This window comes from Pteropus vampyrus, unplaced genomic scaffold (genome assembly GCF_000151845.1).
Source record: "Pteropus vampyrus isolate Shadow unplaced genomic scaffold, Pvam_2.0 Scaffold39, whole genome shotgun sequence".
NCBI classification, from domain to species: Eukaryota; Metazoa; Chordata; class Mammalia; order Chiroptera; family Pteropodidae; genus Pteropus; species Pteropus vampyrus.
In genome coordinates this window covers 167041-181663 of record NW_011888820.1, presented here as the reverse complement: position 1 = coordinate 181663, position 14623 = coordinate 167041, and the positions used below count along the sequence as shown (strand labels likewise).

The window sequence follows — 14623 nt, the reverse complement described above, 5'->3', positions numbered from 1 at the left end:
CTCCTCTCCTCTCTTCTCGCTTTTTTCTGAGTGTAGCCTCACACTAAAATGCTAGCATGATAGCTTTTACCTTAGCCTATTTTATAGGGAACTCAAGGTAAAATCAAATGAAATTATTGAAATCTCTGAAATTATAGAATTTAACTTATAAAGGGCCATAAAGATCATCTGGTCTAATCCTTTCCATTTTGTGGGTGAGGAGGCAGAGGCTCAGAATGGTTTAGTTATTTGAGTGCATCCCAGACTCAGAACCTAGGCTTCCTGACTGCTGTTCCCACTCAGTCACATCTTAGCTACAGTATCCCACTTGGAAGTGACTTTACTCCAGAGAATGATGGGGTTATACAATGGGCATGCAGTAACTGGGCCCATTCTGGATACAAATGCACTCGGTCTGTTTGTGGCACCTTAAATGAATGCTTCCAGAGATTTTTAATAGTATTGAGTCTCTAGACTGTTAAAGCTGGTAGGAATCAGGTTGATCATCAAGTTCTGTGGTTTCCTACCTATTTAGAATCAAGGATCCTTTGTTACTTTCTTTCATCTCAACCCCCAAAACTTCTTATTACAAAGATTTCTTCTGATTACTTTATTAAGACATAATTATTTTTCTATTTCTTTAACTAAAAACATATAAAACTTTCATCTTGAGCTTACCATATATGTCTTCTACTTAACTCTTTAGAAGAGAGAAGAGTGATGAAGCTACCTTCCAGGAACCAAAGGGAGAAAACCACTAATCTGATGTGGCCCCCACACCCACCCTCCACTGGCCCAGCAGATATCAGAGGCTGGACTAGAATCTGGAACTAGGAGACTCTTCCCAAGTTCACAACAACATTCCTCCTCAAGAGGCTTCTTACCTCATTAGTCATTGTCGAGATCTTTACTGCTGATTATTACCAGGCGCCATTTCTACCCAAATACTTGTGCCTGCAGTTCCCTCAGCCTTACTGCTCTATACAGATTTCTTAGGCATCTATCCTTGGGCTTCCATCCTTTCTCCAAGACGCTCATCTAGAGAAGAAAGTGATGTGGAGCCTTGACAGGTAAACTTCAGTTATTATTCCCTTTTCCAGAAGCAGTGGTTGGTGGACCAGCCATACCAGACTGCCCAACATGCACATACAGCCAGAAGGGAGGGGACACTTGTTAGTGGCCCTCTGCCTGTCACTTTCAGCTTCATCTGCAATTTGGAGTTTCCTAAGAAGAGAAATATTGAAGCTAAGGAGGAGAGGAGTCTGAGGCATGTTTTATGGGAGACATTTCGCTAGGGATGAAGGCTTTTATTTCATTATTAAAACTATTTATTCAGGATATGGATTCTTACTTGCCTCCTAATACTGGGCTGGGAATTGAGAGAACTAGGTTCTAGTCTTTACTCTGGCATGCATTTGAAATGCTGTCTTGAGAGCATCTCAACTTCTATAGGGTTCTATTTCTTATTTTTTTTAAATCTAGATAGTAATACTTATTTTAGCTTCCTGACAGTTTATCACTCTCTCTGCCACAATATCATGGTTCAAGCCACAGTTATCTCTCCCTGGACAACTGTAAGACAGCCTCCCAACTGGTTCTACTCTTGCTTCACAGAAGTCGGAGTAATCTTTTAAAAGTGTAAATTAAACTCTATCATTCTCCTGCTTAAATCCCTCCAATAGCTTCCTGTTAGATTTAAAATAAAACATGAGCGTTTTGTTATGACTTTCTGTGATCTTGCCTTTGTTTATCTCTCAGTCCTCACCTCCGTCTATTCTTGCAGTGCACCAACCTTTGTTCTTGCCTCAGGGCCTTTGCATTGCTATTCCCTCTTCCTGGAATGCTTTTCGACTCCTGGTTACCTCCTTCTTGGCACTCAGGTCTCAGCTCAAAGTATTTCCCCTGAGAGGTCTTTCCTGACTATCCTGTTTAAAGTAGTCCTTGTTTATTCCATTACTCTTTATCACTACCTGAGATTACCTAACTGAAGGAGATAATTTAATAAAGTATCCATTTAGTAGGTTTCCTCTCACTAAAATGCAAGCTCTATCAGGCAGGGCCCACGTTAGCCACCTTCACTATTGTATCTATTTCAGCCACTAGACTCCAGGAGTAGATGTTCATTAATAATGCATTAAATGCTGTTGTCCATTTCATGATGTTTATTGAGTCCCTACTATGTGATAGATTATGCTCTATCTATGAAGATTAGCAGGGAACAGTATAGACAAAGCCCCTGCCTTCATGGAGCTTATATTCTGTGGGGACTGGTTTGGGGAAGAAATCAGAAAGTATAAATAAATGAATAAACAAACAAACAAGTAAATGCATGTCAGGTGGTGGCAAGAGCGATAGAGTAAGATAAGACAGTGAACAGGTTTGGGGTGTCAAGGGCGGAATGGGGTCGGGGAATTCTCACTCACATTTGATGAGAGGCTTAAAGAGAATGAGGATGCAGACATGGAAGGTGGGGTGGTGCTGAAAAAATATTTTGGACAAAGGCCTTGAGGTGGATGTGTACCTCGTGTATTGGAGGAAAAACAGAGAGGTTGGTGCAGCTGAAGCAGGGAGAACAGGGAAAATAGAAGTCAGCAAGGTAGGGAATCCAGTTAGAACTACTAGGCTCTGTAAGGCCTTGCAGGCTTTGGGCTTCACTCTCAGTGAGAAGGAAACTTTTAGGAGAGTCAGATGGACCAGAAGTGACGTATGCTTTGTCTTACTTTCTAAAAGATACTTTGGCCATTGTGTGGAGAATAGCTTTGGCGCCTGGGGGCTCAAAATAGGGAAATCCTTAGGAGACCAAGGGAGAGGCATTCCAAGTCAAGGTATATTTCAGGGTGAGACAAACAGGACTTGCTGATAGATGGGGTCTAGGGTGGGAGAGAAGAGAGTCAAGGATGATTCCCAGGTTTTGGCATGAGCGATTACAAGAAAAGAGTTGCTGTTTATTGAGATGGAGGAAGTCTGTGGGCAGAGCATGTTCAGGGAAAAATCAGACAGCAGTGGTGGGAAAGAAATATATCGTCTTAAGGTGGTGGTATTATTATGATGATTGATTCTTGACCTTCATGGGGTCCTTTCAGAGTTTCACTAGTTTTTCTATCTCTAACATACTCTACCTGCATTTAAAAGCTATTCTTAATTTAAAAAAATTTTAAGAATATACTTATGTGTATGTGTAAGTGTGTGTCGGGTGGTGTTATAGGGTATATATAAATGGCTGGAGAGCATGAATAAGTCATGCCAATAATTGATAGGAGAAGTGCATTTCTAGCTGTGATGGCCCACCTTCTCTGTCTCTCATCTCATTTTAGATAGTAGAAGACCAAAGCCCAGAGAGGTGAGGGGATTTGTCTGAGACCAAACAGCAAGTGAGTAGTAGAATCAGCTCTGGAACAGAGGTCTCCACTCTCTCCATCCTCTGCCCCTTCCACGTATCACACTAATTCTCCAGTTACATCTTATTACAGCAACTGGCATCTCTTGGACAGAAAGGATTAGAAATAGGTTGAGTAAAATATACATGTTGTTAAAGATCTTTGTGTCCTCAGAAAAGCTCGAAATTTCCCAAAAGCCGTAGAGGGGGAGAGCAGGCAGTGCGAATGTTTACAGTCACAAGATGCGACATACTAAGCATTTGCCTATAACTTACTCAAAACTTGAGTATTTATTTCCCCTTCTTTATGCTTGTAAAGCAGCAGGAAGAGACAAGCTGTTCCATTCAGAAACCATGGAAAAATGCTTCCGTGATCTAAGGCTGCCTGTAGCATATGGGATAAATTCTTTGGATTTAAGATGCAAACATTCAACAGACATCCTTCTTTCCCAGAGTCTCCGGCTGTGACGGTGGGCCAGGTTGGCTGTGCTTGACTTGGAAGGGAGTGCTGAATCTGTACTCCCCACCTCCCCACCCAACATTTGTCCCCCAACCCCTGGGGATCTTTGCTTTGCAAAGCTGTGAAAGGTCAATGAAAAATTGGCATGCTCAGCGCTCTCCTTGGATGTTTTTTAAAGTTGGAAAATGAATGATATAAATATATAATTAGAGAAAAAAGATGCTTGCACATTTAATCTTGGTGAGGGCTGGGGATCACACTTGGTCTCATTATCACTTCTGCTACCTACAGTCTTCCCTGACACTTCTCCTATTACTTTCCACCAGCCGTGCCAGTCACTATACTTGAGCAGCTGAGCTGCAGTTTACTGTGGCTGTCTTTGATATAGAGGTGACATGAGGACCAGAGCTCTGGTTCAAGTTTCTTTTGTACTCTGCGGCAATAAGCCACCAATTCAAATCTGGTCAAGGATCATGATAAGACTTGGCTCTGCTGGATTCAACTGTAGGAAATCCACTCCCCCCGCTCCCCGCCAACCAAAGGATGGACTGAAGTGTTCACATAAGTTTCTGTAGAAAATGCCAGGCTGTCATCTCTGGGGAGGATAGATTTTTACAGCAAATTAGCCACTGGGATTTTGATGAGTTTCATCTTCTGAGCTTTTCCTATAGTGTGTGGGAACTTGAGTGAGTACTATTCCTGAGATTTATCATACTAAAAAAAAAGAATATATGAACACTCAACAACTGTTCATAATTCCCAGTTTTGTAGGGGGAAAAGCATTGGGGAAGAGGATAAAAAAGCCAAAAATTCAAACAGACTCAAGAGCAAAAGTGTTAGGATACTTTTTGGGGGTGGGAGGCAGGGATATGATCTTGGCTAATCACCAACTGTCCCTTTTGTTTAAGAGAAGAAATCTCGGTTTCTTTCTTGTAGGGTGTGAGGGACCACATGGCCGAGGGGGAAAATGTACAATTAATGGTAGAGAGTTTACATTTGGTTAAAGTCTTTTCAGCTCAAATATAGAAATCATCCTTTGTATTCCTAAAACTTGTCTGGTAATTCAAAAGGAAGAGAATGACAACAGACTTGGTTTAGGAACTCAGAATATACCAGGATGGCTAATTTCAGATGTGGATAGTGGTATTTTAAATTCAGACCTCAGAAAATGCTCTCTTGTTGGGGATAGCTCCCAATGCAGCTGATGGGAGGCCTCGGCACCCACAGTTTGTTTTTCACTCCCTTTCTGGTAGCATAGCATTAAAAACAAAACCAGAAACCTGTTTCAAGGATGATGCCACATTATGGAAGTGAAGGAAAATCTCCAAAGGAGAAGCACCCTGTGGGCCCGCCCAGGTGCAGATGGGCGATGCACACAGACCTGAACCTGGGCACTGACCTGTGAAGCCAGCAGGGTGCTCTGCTCACACGTGGTGGGCTCCATTGCCTCCATCTTCACAGAGCAGGAGCTGGCTCCCTGCCCAGTCTGTAGCAGGGAGAGTACAGACTGTGCAAAGAACTAGAAGGCAGATGGCGGCTGACTCTGTTATGGCAAGGACTGAGCTCTCCTTATGAGCAAAGTGCCTGCTTCGTGACAGAGGTGGTTATGCTACCAGGGACAGTGCTGTTTCTCTCAGTTGTTGTGAGAATTTTCCTCAGGGCTTCCTGATCTCACAGAAGTTCCGTTCGTTCGAAAGCAGAGGATGAGCCACAGGCCTCCAGTTAGAGGTCTCCCGCGGGGGACCAGCCCAGAAAAGCATTCTCTCTCCCACTCCCTTCTTTTTTGGTCTTTCATGGAGATTATACTGTAGCTCGATTTAAAAATCATTGAGAAGTAACAAATGCTATCAAAACTGTAGAGAGCCAGGAGGGAACAGTGTATTAGTGAGAGGATAATATTGGAGTGCAGATAATGAGCAAAGAGAGTAGATAGACATCCAGGACGGATGGCAAAGAGTGTTCTGTGTATGAGTCAGGCCTGCTCTTAGGTAGAGGTGTCAACACTGGTGATATCACTGAAATAAAGTCTAGTGTGTGAGAAATATTTCTGCTTGGGCTCCTCAGGACACATGGCGTCCATTCGATTCAGGAATTTCCACACGAATATTCTATCCAAACTTCTTGAAATCTCTTTCTGTACTTCTAGGATTCTTTTCTGGGATGGAAAGGATCTTAAGCCACTCACTGACTAAGCCTGGAATAAGTGTATTTTTTTCTAAAGCTCTAAGTGCTGCCCCAAAGCCATTGAACAATTATCTTGTTAATTGGGAGACTTCAGGTTTTGTTAATTGGGCTTCAGTAATTTTCCATGCCCTTCCCAATTAACCCAGTTTCATTTGAAAAAGGGAAATTCCCCAGTGGCAGTAACCCCTTCACGTGCATACTTCTCATAATGGAGAGATTTTTTTTCCTCCCTAATTTCCTAACAAAACAAAACAAAGCAAGCAAACCTTAGAATTGGGCATTTTAAATGAAGCCCATGAAAAGTAGCATGAGCAGAAGTGAAGTTCCCCATTCGCTGCAGGGGCCAGTGGCCAAGCGAAGAGGACAGATGTCCCAGGGTGACGGGCTGCTGCTGGAGCAGTTCTTTTAGAGCCGAATTCCCAGGGCCCCTTAAAAAGCAAACTGGATAAAGAGAAGAAAAATAGGAGAAGGAGAAGGAGGCAAATGAAGCCCCAACCAGCTGCAGGATCAGATGATGCCAGAAAAGAGCAACTGTTTTTATGGGTTTTAAAGTTCTGAGGTGGTTCATGTAGAACTGTGTTCCTATTTTTTTTTTTTCTAACTGTATCTCCACAATTTTCATTGTTCCTTCTGCATTCCTACACATTTGTTTTTTAAAAAATATTTTCTGGTTGGTTTTTCATTTCCCATTTTTGGTTCATGTCCTTTCTGCGAACGGTCCTCTATCTCTTCTGTCCTTTCCCATTTACTTTATTTTCACTTTGTAGTCTTTTTCTCTTCTTTCACTTTCTCTAACCCCCATTTGATATATGCAGGATGTAGGAAAATAATTTCCAGAGCCACAGGCTTTCCAATAATTGAGAAATAAAGTCTTTCTATTACAATTTTGTTTATCTTTTATCTTAGAGTCAAAGCTTTTTTTTGTTTGTTTGTTTGTTTATTAATAGACGTGAGTTCACTCATTAAGCAGCCATAGAGCAGCTACTAGGTTCTAGTCACTGTTAAAAATGTCAGAAATTCACAGATGAATAAGATAGTCAAAGCAGCTAACTTGTCCTGAGCCTGTACTGTATTCCAGGCACAATACTTAACAGTTCCTATATTTTTCTCTGCTAATCCTTACAGCTAGTTTTACGAGGCAAGTTCAATTTCCCCCATTTCACACCACTGTCTGTAAGTGTTCGGGACCACAGTGTGAACCTAGCATTTGGCTACAGTGTGAACCTAGCCATCATGTATGGTGGGGCATGTTGCACACTGTACAGCTCCGGGAAGTATCATTCACATATCCCTTAGAAATGTGCAGTGCTCTATCAGGAGACAACAACCATACAAATAATTTGAATGGGAAAGTTAAGAAGAAGAACTTTTAGCTAGTGATAAGATTAACTGCTAAAGAGGGGTAAAGAGAATTTTAAAGAATACAGGAGTGGCAGATATAGGACTTCAGTTTCCTGATTCCTTTCTAAAATCAGGAAGGGCTTAGAGCATGAAAAAATTTTTTTAAGCAATTGTAAAGAATCTTTTATTAACATCTCAAATGCAAATTAAGACCTTAACATCACATATAGAAACTAAGAGGTGTGAACAAGAAATAGTGTGTGTCTGAAAGATTTTATATTCCATAAGCAGACTAACTTCAGTGTGTTCATGTATGCTAGATTTCCAGACCAGTCCCCTCTGGTCACAGTTAATGTCTAAACCCCCACTGTGGGTGAAAGAACACAGGGACCAATCACATTTAAAATTAGCCTGATGTTGCCACCGAGAGTTGTTAGATAGCTTGCATTGCAATTAGCATTTGCTCTTCACATTGTATGGAACCAGGTGGCTCATTTAAGAACCAGGGAATTCAATTTGAGGTTATGTTCTATTTAATTTTTTTTTTTTTCTGGAAAGACTTAGGGCTCATAATCCAAAGATAGAAGTGGCCAGAGGACTTTGTAGAGGGTGAGATGCCTGCTTGGGTTTTGCACCTTGGAAACCTCTAAACTTTATTCAGTCTTATTGTAAATGCAATTTCCACAGGGCGATGCTATGACAGCATTATCCTCATAGGACCAGGATGTGGCAAGCACATCCTAGGAACAGGTGGATTAGATTGCTCACATAGGTATCAAGACCCGAGTCATTCTGTAAGCACATCTGGTGCCTGCTGTGTGTACTGGCTCTGTTTAAATGCTAATTTATTCTTCTAGATTCTACTCACTTATTTCTCTATGTCAGCAGGAGTACACAGAACCACTGAAGACCCCCAGACTTGAGGCTGGGAAAAACCTCAAGTGGCCAATCTAAAAAAAAAAAAAAAAAGCATGCATCTTCTCTTCTGCTCATTTTTTTCTCCCCTGGTAATTCAACAAGTTATCCTGTACAGCATTATTGGAGCCTTCCTCCATCCCACAGGAAACAGGGTTAGTGTGACTGTTGGGTACCTTGGCTGGTTAATTACTCTGCTTATGGTGGGGAAAGTACAAAAAGACGTTGAGTCAGAGCATGGGAGGCAGATCCTACCCCTGCCTTTTTTTTCTTCTTTCTCTTGATCTCAGCATCATATAAGAACTCATGGATTACAGAAGGCTAGAGATCGTATTTTATTATTTTTATCCAAAGACAAGGCAGTATACTTTGTATTTGTGAAATTAGAAACTGCAGCTCAAATCATTAAGAGAAGGCGAGGGTCAAGAGTATATGTCCATGCTTTGCATGCTTTATTTTTCTAGCTCTGCAATACATTTGTTCTTTATAAAATAATGAACATGATTTCACATAGAAATTCTGAGAATGGTCTTTTTTGCTTGTTTTAGTAAAGAACAAAAGATTTATCTATTCTGAAGAGAGACCAGAGTATAGAGTCTTGTTTTTTTTCATTCTGGCGATGAGATGCCAATTTTTATAGCCTTGAGGATACCAAAAAAAGCTGACTGAATAAAGGCTAATGAAGCCAAAAAAAGAGAAAGCTTCCTCTTCATGTTGCACGTGTAGAAGGGTTTTCACTTGGGTAAACACTGCCCAAGAAGAAATAAAAGGGTTTCTGGTGTGGGGCTGAATCCAGAAAAAAGGTCACTTGCAAAACAGTCTCTGGACCCAGGAAAGGATTTATAGACTATTCTGGTAGCCTCCAACACTTGTCCGTTTGCCACTTTCAAATTTGGATGCTTTTGCCTAATTTTCCTCCTTTAAAGTATGACTTTTTTTTTCTTAACCAGCTTTATTGAATTATAATTAACATACAATAAATTGTACATATTTACCACATAATTTAATGTTTTCACATATGTATATAGCATTGGCCCAGTTAAGATGTTAAATGAATGTTAAAGGCTCAGCTAATATGCATCAGGGAGGTTGTGTAGGTCAGCTAACTCCCACTCAAAGCAGGGCTGGGGTTTTATAGGGTGAGTAGAGGAGAGGGATACATGTCCTTATGCTCTGGTTCAAATAGAAGTCTTAGTTTGTAACTGCTGTGAATCTCACAGCTGGAATGATTAGAGATTGGTTCTTTTTGTGTGTGCTTCTTGCTCAGGATAGTGAGTGAAATCCTATCCAGATAACTGTCAGAAAAGCTCTCCTGAAAGCTGTTTTCCCAGTCCTTGGTTAGTCAATGTTTGGGGAGAGGGAGGTGTAGCAAATAAAAGGTGAGAGGCAAGGGAATCTGGGGTCTTGTTGTCATGGTATTTTAAATCCTTTTACAAAGATAATATCTATCATTTCCCGACATTTTCTCATGCCCCATTGTGATTCCTCCCTCCAATCTCACACTCCATAAGGACCTATTTTTGTCACTGTAGATGAGTTGCATTTTCTAGACTTTTACGTAAGTGGAATCCTACAATATAAACTCTTTTTGTCTGTCGTCTTTCATCAGCATAATTATTTCGAGAATCATTCATGTTGTCGTTTGTATCAATAATAGCTCATTCTTTTTTACAGCTGAATGGCATTCCCTTGTATGGTTATACTGCAGTTTGTCCAGTCACCTGTTGATGGACTTTTTAATTGTTTCCATGTTTGGGTTGTTTTATATTAAGTTTATATTAAGTTTTGAAGGTGGTAAAAGTCTTTCAGTTTCGTTCTTTCTCAAAGTTGTTTTGCCCGTTGTAAGTCCTTTGTATTTCCATATAAGTTTTAGGATCATCTTGCCAATGTAAACAGAAAAGCCTGTAGGATATTTTGATTTGGATTGTACTGAAGCTGTAAATTAATTTGGGGAAAATGACATCTTAATATTATGGAACCTTTTGATTCATGAACATATTATATTTCTCCATTTATTTAGGTCTCCTTTAATTTCTCTTTGCAATGTTTTAGAGTTTTCAGCGCATAGGTCTTGTCTATACTTTGTCAGATTACTTCCTAAGAATTATAAGTTTTCTGGTGCAATTTTAAGTCATATTTTTTAAAATTTCAATTTTTAATTATTTATTGTTAGTATATTAAAATACAAGTGATTTTTTATATCGAACTCATATCTTTCCACAATGCTAAATTCACTTGCTAGCTCTACTAGATTATTTTATAGATTCTACTGCATTTTTAACATACACAATCATGTTGTCTGTGAATAAAGACAATTATATTTTGCAGTGTACATATTCTTTTTTTATTGTTACCTTGTTGAATTTCTACATATATTTTATATCCCTGTAAATATTCTTGAGCTTATTCTCTAACATGGCTAACTAAGTTACTTGGAAATAGTTTGATCTTTTAAGATTGGTTCTAGGTGACTGTAACCTGGTGGGCACCTCAGTCTACAGTGCTGCCAAGAGCACCACATGCTGGATGTGCTTCTGAAACTTTCATGTGAGATAGCAATTGCATTCAACTCAATTTTCCTTCAACCATATCACCTTTATTTCCTTATTTACTGCTTTAGGAGTAAACTAATATAGAAGCGACCTTGAAACAAAACTGAATAATTAGTCTTGTCCACCTGTGGTGTGACCTAGTTTGACTCTGAGTCTCTTAACCTCTCATATTTTCTTTTTGTCTATATTGCATTATACATAATATCTTCAGATGAAACTTTTAGTTTAATGATTCTCATTTCAGCTGTGTCTAATCTGTGGATTAACTTTCCCACAGAATCTTTCTTATTTTTTTAGTTTTTTAAATGAAAAATTTTGAGTTATTTTTTCTTGTTAATATTTTTATTCAATTTAAAGCTATTTAAACACTTTACTATATTTTGTATTACATATTTTATAATTCCTAGGGCTCTAATTCTGCTGGCAGTTGTTTCTGCTGGTTCCCACTCATGACAGCTTGAGTAATTATGTATTTTGGATTTAGAATCCATGTTCTGTGGTGCATTATCTTTGGGAATCTTTTGAGTTTGGGTTGACAACATTTCTCTCCAGACTTAATTTGGTTTCACTTTTAGCTTGTGCCCTGAGTAGCTACCAATCTTGGAGTACTTTAAGTTAATGTCATGCTTGTTTATTCCTAAACTACTTTGGGGGTACCAGTTCAAGTCCTAAACCCATGCAAGAGCAAGCATGGAGTTACAAGTGCTTAGGGGAAGTTTTTATTCCCTCCTGAGCCCAGACAAATTTTCTTATTTTCGTTTGTCAGCAAGCCAATTTTATTATTTTTTCTATTCTGTTATTCCATGAATGTGTAGCCCTAATAATCCAGGCTTTATATAGGAATCTTAGTTCTAACTTCTACTTTGTTTTCCTGGTTTCTGTGTGGCTGTTGGAAGACAAGGCTCTTGGTACCAAGACTGGAAAAGATACACAGGTTGGCTGTAGCTGTTGCTATCACCTAGTTTCCAGCATCTTCTTCCCTTTTGCTCCTGAAATTTTTCTTCTTTTTTTTTCAAGCTCGACTCTGCATTTCAATGGGGGGGACAATTATATTTTATTCAGCATTTCAGTGCTTTTAAGTTTTGTATTAGGAGAGATTTAACTTTTTATGCCATAGTTTAAATATTAAATATTGATGCTATACTTTTACACATTAAACAAACTAGAAGAAAAAATTTTTTTCTATTTCGTATCCAGATTGACACTGGAATGCTGATCAGTTTTTGTTAGACGGCCATGTGTCATATGATCATGAGGTACTGCAAAGGTGAACAGGAGTTCCATTACATGGGGACAAGGGTGGTAGACTATGGTGTTCTCACTTATTTTGTTGCTTTCAGTGTACTGGGGAGCATGGAGGTTTACACATGTATGCATTTATTTGGATTTGTGGTTAATATTTTCAAGTATAAATTAACTCCCACAAAATGGACGTTGGCTTAAAAAGGTTCCTGCAAGTACACCATGAATTGTGACAACATAATCAGTGCAAATACATGGAAATAGCAAGACGAAGGCAGAGCTGACATTCCTGCTTCTAGGATGAGATCTTCATCAGCCTCATTTTTAATCACTCCCAGAAATTAAGGTCACTCCTTATTTTTTCTTTTATTTTCTGTGAAGTATGGTACAGTTGCCAGGTCTCTGAAATTCTTTTTTCTATATGGCTTTCCTACTTATTCTCACCAGCAGTGATACAGTGTAGTAAACTTAGAATATATGTGAGTCAGACTCCTGGGTTTGAATTCTGACTCCACTTCTTTCCAACTCTAAGACTTTAGCAAGTTCTTTAACTCTGGTCCCTCAGTTTGAATCACCTGTACTGATATCTACCACACAGGCTTCTTGTGATGAATGAATACGTGCAGAGTGCCCAAAACAATGTCTGGCACATTGTAGTAGGTTTAATAAGAGTGAGCTCCCTCTCTGTCTTCCTGTCAAGAGGAGTTATGAAGTACAGATGAGAACTTGTTTGTAGAGTTGATTTGTACGCAGAGAAGCTATATAACAAGACAAAGAATGAGAGTAATTCTCTAAATCAGGTGGCTTTCTCTAGAATATCTCAAAGTGATAGAAGGGAGAGGAATTTAGCAGGAAAATGTTTATAAAGGTTTAGGTCCAGTGAAAAATAGAAATTGTGTTATTCTAATAGTAATATATTCAATAGTGCTACTATTCAAAGTATTATAACATATCTTATTTGTCAGGAAGCTTGGAGGGACTAATTTCTAGAAGATACTGTAAACTTTTAAAACCTAATTGAATATCTAAACCTTTTTGAAAAAGATAGAACCAAACATTTAAATGTAATTCCTGAACTTCATCCAGAATTAATACTTCCTCTTTTTCTCCGTCGGTCAGTTTTTTAAGTGGTAAAATATATATTACATAAACTTTACACATCTTAACTATTTTTAAGTGCACAGTTTAGTAGTGTTAAGTATATTCACATTGTTTTTCAGCCATTCTTCCAGAACTTTTCATCTTGGAAAACTGAAACTCTATACCCATTAAACAACAACTCTCGGTTTCTCTCTCCCTCCAGTCTCTGGCAACCGCCATCCTACTTTCCGTTTGTATGAGCTTTCAGTCAGTTTTGAAACCTCAGGCTATCTTTGAGTAGCCTCAATGCCTAAGAAGAAAAATGCCTTTTGATGCATTTATTTTATGATTGTGTGAAAGCCTTCCACAGAACTTCTGAGAATCATCAAGGATCACAAAGGTATGGCAAGCATGTTGATTACCAAAGAGAAGACATGTGTTTTCCTTTAGGATTGAATCAGCTCTTGAAGAACTGTTAAAAGTGTTGCAATTCTCCTCTTCTGTGTTTTGTTATTTGAGGATATTGCCACTTGATCTTCCATTTGAAAGGTTGATGCCTAACAGCTGGTAAAAGTCACAATGTGAGGCTTGGAACGAGATACTTTAAGGGATGCTTCAGGTCCTTCACTCAGTAGTGGTGTGACTGTGGGATTTCTTCTTATCTCAAAGCCAAACACCACCACTTTGGGGAGACAGCGACTAGCCATTTGGGGCTTTTTAGGAATCATGTAATTTCTAGATTCTTCTATCACAATTTAGAGTAACTTTGAAGACTTCAATTTCAAGAAATTTCAGAGTGGGGTGAGGGTAGATTGTATCTATTATAGTATCTGGTGAATATTACTCAGTGAATATTTATTATGAATAATTATGTGACAATAGATGATTTATTAAAATTGTTCATTATATTAAAGATATACAGTAGGCCAGATAGCCACTGGAAAGATCTGATGATAAAATAAAGAAATTATACTGAGATAATTATAATTACATTATATCATGCATCAGTACCTGTAAATATATTATTCACATGCGATCCATATAGGAAATTTGAATATTTAAATTTAATATTCATTTAAATATGAAAAAATAGATTTGGTGTTTGTAATATTGGAATGGAGTCCATGTCACAATTTGGACTTTCCTATTTTCAACTCACAGAAATGAAATAGGTGGCAAACTTTGCCTTGTTAGCTTCCAGACATTCTAATATTCTGGGAGTCAGATAGCTATATTTTTATTGTCTCCCTGACACTGACTGTTGTGTGGGGTTAGAACAAACATCTCTGTGCTTTCGTTTCTTCTCCACAGGCACGGGAAGAAGGATCACAGTGTCTTTCCTGCGTGTGCCTCAGAGAAAAGAGTGGACATTTGTTTCACATTTCAGCATAAGGACATTCTTTATCCCTTGGGCAGTTGCCAGCTAAATGAGCTTGTCTCTTTTTAAAAAGGCAGTTCTTTCTGTGTGGTTTGCTGCCACGCTGTGATGAAGGC

General features: G+C 38.9%; 1 pseudogene; it reads right to left on the bottom strand.

Moving 5' to 3' along the window:
• LOC105290895 overlaps positions 1-9889 on the bottom strand; it is a 13140-nt pseudogene extending 3251 nt beyond the window's left edge.
• Between the last annotated feature and the right edge of the window lie 4734 nt (positions 9890-14623).